The 5,515-nt window shown below is 45.3% G+C and overlaps 1 pseudogene; it reads right to left on the bottom strand.

The window, feature by feature from the left end:
• Positions 1-4,921: 4,921 nt before the first annotated feature.
• LOC130363302 (U2 spliceosomal RNA) lies at positions 4,922-5,092 on the bottom strand (annotated as a pseudogene).
• Between the last annotated feature and the right edge of the window lie 423 nt (positions 5,093-5,515).

Here is a 5,515-nt window from a genome sequence, read left to right as displayed (position 1 = left end):
GAAGGATCCAGTACGAGTTCTCCTGAGCACTGGTGGGCGTAACTCCAAGTAGGAGACAATACTACCCCAAGGGATCAAGTCAAGGGAGTTGTTAACGTCCCCAAAAGGTTCCACAAGGCTTTTAGTAAACACCCTACAGACTTTGGACATCCATCCATGATCCAACACAGAATCCTCACTGGCAACAGCCCACCTATTAAAGAAACGCATCGTCCGGTCGTGCCAGGCATGTACCAGACTGTCAAGAAGATGCTGGCCAACATGAAAGAGGCGGATGTCATTCAAGAGAGTCAGAGTCACTGAGCGGCACCCCTTGTCCTGGTCAAGAAAAAAGACGGAACTATCCGCTTTTGTGTTGACTACAGGAAATTGAACAATGTCACACATAAGGATGCTTATCCTTTACCCAGAATCGAAGAGTCACTCACAGCTTTTGGGTCGGCTGCTTACTTCTCCACCCTGGACTTAACCAGCGAATATTGGCAGGTGCCAATGACTGTGGAGGACGGAAAGAAGATCGCCTTTGTGACACCCATGGGACTGTTCGAGTTTAAAAGCATGCCGTTTGGGTTATTCCCCTGCTCCATTCCAGCATCTGATGGTGCCTGGGCCATTTGAATTTTCAAAGTGTCCTATTTTACCTGGACAATGTCATTGTGTATTCCATGTCCGACCAAGAGCACCTCAGTCATCTGTCACACGTCTTCCAAGTCCTGATCAAACATGGGTTGAAGATTAAGCCATCGAAGTGTCATTTGCCTTAACCCCAGGTAAAATACCTAGGTCATGTTGTCAGCGCTGAGGAAGTCCAGCCCAATCCTGAAAAGTTGGATGTTGTCAAGAACTGGCCTACCCTGCACACGGTGAAAGATGTCAAAAGCTTCCTGGGATTTGCGGGCTACTATTGCCTCTTCATGTCCCACTTTGCCCAGATTGCAGAACCCCTCACAGCTCTCCTGTGGGGTACTGTAAAGGAGAACTACAGTGAATGACTACCTGTTGAATGGGCCGAAGAGCAAGAGACAGCATTCCGAGCTCTTAAACGTCTGCTGACAGAAAACCCGCCAACCCCCCCCCCCCGATCCTGGTGTATCCAGACTACAGTCAGCCGTTCCGGCTATATACTGATGCCAGTTTCGAAGGTCCGGGAGCTGTCCTGTCCAAAGTGCAAAAAGGGCAAGAGCGTGTGATAGCCTATGCCGGTCGTAACCTGTGAAGAGCAGAAAAAAACAATGCAAACTACAGCTCCTTCAAGCTGGAACTTCTCACCCTCGTATGGGCCATGACTGAAAAGTTTAAGGACTACTTGGCTGCCGCGCCATTTACTGTCTACACGGATAAAAACCCATTGGCCCATCTGAATACTGCCAAGTTGGGTGCCATCGAGCAGCATTGGGCCTCAAGATTGGCCAAACACTGGTACTGTTGTACCAAAATTCTTTGGATCTGGTCTCTGGTGATCGACTTCATCAGATTCTGGTTCACGGAAGAGATGCGGTTATGATGAAAGATGTCAGAAGCTTCCTGGGATTTGAGGGCTACTATTGCGCACAGTGAAAGATGTCAGAATTCAGTTCAGTCAAGATGTCTCAGAGTGTGTCCAGAGCATTGAAGGCCTCAAGCCTAAAGTTTGAAGCCACAAAGTCAGCTCAAGTAAGCTCAAAGTCATCTTCATCTCAATTGTCAAGTCAGTCAAGTCAAGTCTTCTATATAGTCACCGTGGCCTGCACTAAAGTGTCTCTACATACTGCAAGTCCCAGCAAGCCTGCGAGGTCCCCCTGTGTCACTGGTCACTTCCTTGGTATATTGGCTGTACTGCATAGACTGTATCCCCTTTCTACCCTCAGTAAAGCTACCGTTGTCTGTAACTTGGCGTCAGTGTCTTCATTGCCCCCGTGCCTAGCCCAGGACCAGCAGTATTACCTTTGGGTGGTTAAGGCTAAACCATGCCCTGGCGCCATGACAAGAAGGGGGTTAATAACATCTGCCCCCAGGGTAACAACATGTGCCCTCCATTGCACCCCGCTATACCACAGGTGTGTCTGCTCAAGCAGCCTTGTCCATAAGTTATCTCTTGTCCATGACTCATGGACAAGCCTGATGCAGGACAGATTAGTGTCCCAGTAGGTATTTTCATGAGCTGTTTTCTAATTAAAGATTCAAAACTTTTTGAACAACCATATTTCAAAAGGTCTTTAATTTTTATTAGTAACAACATATAAAAAGTTTTTGGATCTGAGAGGGCCGATTTAAGTCACTTTAGTGTCCTGCACTGTTACAAGTTGCAAGTATCATCATCTTAAACTGAATCAGGCCACGTGTGCTCACAGTACTCTACGAAGTTTGGAGCATTTCGTCCAAAAGGCAATTTCCAGTCAATGCTTTGAAGGTATTGTGCTTAAGTTTCCAGCTCTAAGAGGGAACATCATTTATCCAGAGGACAAGATAGCTGAACAAGGATCCCTCCTCATACACATAGGGGGGCATTTATCAATTTTGCCTGTTGACAGTTTCTTTTTACCCTTTTTTTTTTTCACTTTGGTTTTTGTGGACATGCACCAAATTTATCATTTGGTGCAAGTTGTTAGTAATTTTGGCTCAGTTGTTGAAATCAGCTGTTCCCAGTGCCTTACCACCACAGAGGACAGCGTATTTTACCCCAGAGAGCAGCCATTTCGGAGTCCCTCCTGCAGTATATCAGCAAGTGACGTGAGTTATTTTCTTTTGTGAGGTTGATAGCCACCATGTGAAATGGATTTTATTTTCAACTTGAGTAGTTTTTTTTTTTGTTACTTTAGTGCTTAACTTTCCTGAACCTGTGTGGCCATGTCCAATGCTAGCTCAACGGAGGGTGAAGGTCCCTCAGAGACAACTATGTCTCAAGATAGTATTGTGCAGCCCCGGGGGAGTCGCTGCTTTCACAAAAAATTGTTTTAATGTATTTTTGCACCTTTACATTTTCTGACATTGCTATGTGTGTTTTCCAAGTGCAAAATTTTTTGCCGGTGAATTGCGCCAAAAAAAAACCTAAAGGCACAAAATTGTGCCAAAGATCGATTGCCGCAAATGATGAATTACTAACTAAAGTTAAAATCACACACAGGACCGTGTGATTTTGAGAAAGTTGGAAAAATGACAGTGGAAAGAATGCACCAAACTTGCGTAAAAAGACACTGTGCCAAAGCATTGCGCCAAAGTTACGTGAAAATAAACACATAAATCCTTTGATAAATACCCCCCATAATCTCTTGAGTCACCTACAGGCAGATTTAGTGCTGTGTGTCTCAGTACGTCACAGAAGTTCTTCAGCGTGTGTCCTACACAAAGGATTTAGTGCAAGATAAAAAATAAAAATAACATAAAGAAAAAGTATCTGCACAACAGGTAGCCAATCGGTATAGGCTCTTCACAGTAAAGAGAATCTAATTTAACTCTAGTATTTTATCTGCAACTGTATTTTAACTAGTATACCACTTACACGTGGTATACACTTCTAACAGAGACCTCCAGTCAATATATCTGCTAAGAAAGCAACTCTTGAAGAGACAGTGACCAACTTCTCACTCATCTACTTAGAATTCATCTGCACTCTGTTCCAAAAAGATTGTATTTTGCTTGGATCTGCACAGAACATTCATTAAGGTTTCAAGTTGGTTAGCTTCCCCAAGGGGCTACTACTCCCCACAAGCCTGAACTATAACACCTTAACCTTGAGTGAATTCACATGCAGGAGATAAATAGAACTGATTTGTTTCATCAGACAAATTTGTTGCGTGTGAACTTACACCACTCTTAATTTACACAGGTTTTAATAAATCTCGCCCTAGATTTTTTGTTCATTTGCAGGTTTTGCTACTAAACTGCAATAAATCTATGGCAACATCAGAATGTACCATGTCTAGAGTTTGCTACAAATTTTAGCTATTGCATTATATTTGTTGCAGCATAATAGGCCTACATGTCATCTCGCTCCCCTGCACAAACGCACCCTTCTTAATATCCATGTTGTCCTATTCGATTAAAGATTGAAGAAAAATTTTGCGGTGAGTGCTCCATTCTTCTCATTTCATTGTAGAGATGTACCTTAAATTTTTTGGGCTCCAATGCCTAATCTAAAACACGGCCACCCACATACCATGTTACATGTATAATACTGATAATGTATGTGGCTGAGGATCTTTGAACACCCTCAGATACAAAGACTTGGGTGAGCCACCAACATTTATTGTCTTTTATCTAAGAGCCGAGGAACGTGTTCTCGAATCACCCAAAGTGCAAGAAAAAGTCCAGACGTGTTACACTAAAAAAAGTGCACAAAGGATGCGGTCTATCGCAAGCCCTTTTCTGACAGAGAGAGAGGCCCCCCAACAAACCTTACCCTTCACCTCCAGACCAAAAGGTACCTGCAAGGTTCCCCGTTTGATGTCCCTTTTCGCCAAAGCTACTAAGGGACCACAAATGCTCCCGACATCCCCCTTGGAATTAGCCAAGGTATCTGCCCGCAGAGCCTATAACGGTCGGTACCCTGACCATGCAGGAGTACCCGGGGTTTTTGCAGGGAGATACGGAACCTAATGGCCACACACACCTCCCTTAGACCACCAGGAGGGACACCCAGAAGGGCTACCACATCCTAATAATCCTGTGAACACACAACACATAAAAAGTGACACAGTGACAAAAAAAGAAATAAATAAGTGAAGATGTGCAGGTATACTGCCCGGACATCTGGCCGGATCTATAAAAATTTCTCTTATCCTAGCCAGAAGGCCGGGAATCAAGAGGTGAGTGCCACAAAGTGAAGAGTTCATGGTGCCCATGCTTCCACTCAGTGAGCCAATACTCCCAGTAAGTTTCGGCACCTCAGGGTCACCACTCCCCGAGGCGCTAAAGTATCTCGGCTTTAGACCCTCTCAGCCTCATGGCGAGACTCTGAGAAAACAGGTCACATCAGGGCAGCCATCGAACCAGCCCCGGGAACACCTGCCCTTACCATGCAGCACCCATCCCCACACTGGCATCCCCGCCACTGGCATGAAACTGATAAGAACAGATACTGCACTTGATCTTAGCCAAAAGGCCGAGAAGTGACATCTATAAAATTTTGGAAGCCGAGGTACATGCTCTCAAATCACTTAAGTGCAAGTAAAAAGTGTACTTGCACGAGGATGCAGTCTATTGCAAGCCCTTCTACGAAAGTAGAGAGGCCCCCCAACAAACCAAACCCTTCGCCTCCATGCCAAAACGCACCTGCAAGGTTCCAGGTACAATGTTCCCTTTTGCCGAAGCTACTCAGAGACCGAAAATGTTCCCGGCGGACAACTAGGTGTTAACCAGGTTGTCACCAAGGAACCAGTAAAACCGGTTTGGCATCCTGCCGAAACAGGGTTGCCACGGGGTATAGCAGGGAGGTGAGGAGCCTCATGGCCACACACACTTCCTCTAGACCGGCAGGAGGGACACCCAGAAGGGCTACCGCACCCTACCAAATCCTAGTGGACAAAACGAACACAAA

The sequence above is a fragment of the Hyla sarda genome, chromosome 3 (genome assembly GCF_029499605.1).
Source record: "Hyla sarda isolate aHylSar1 chromosome 3, aHylSar1.hap1, whole genome shotgun sequence".
In the NCBI taxonomy this organism is placed as follows: domain Eukaryota; kingdom Metazoa; phylum Chordata; class Amphibia; order Anura; family Hylidae; genus Hyla; species Hyla sarda.
Note: the sequence above shows the minus strand (reverse complement) of the source record. Positions and strands in the feature narration are given on the sequence as shown.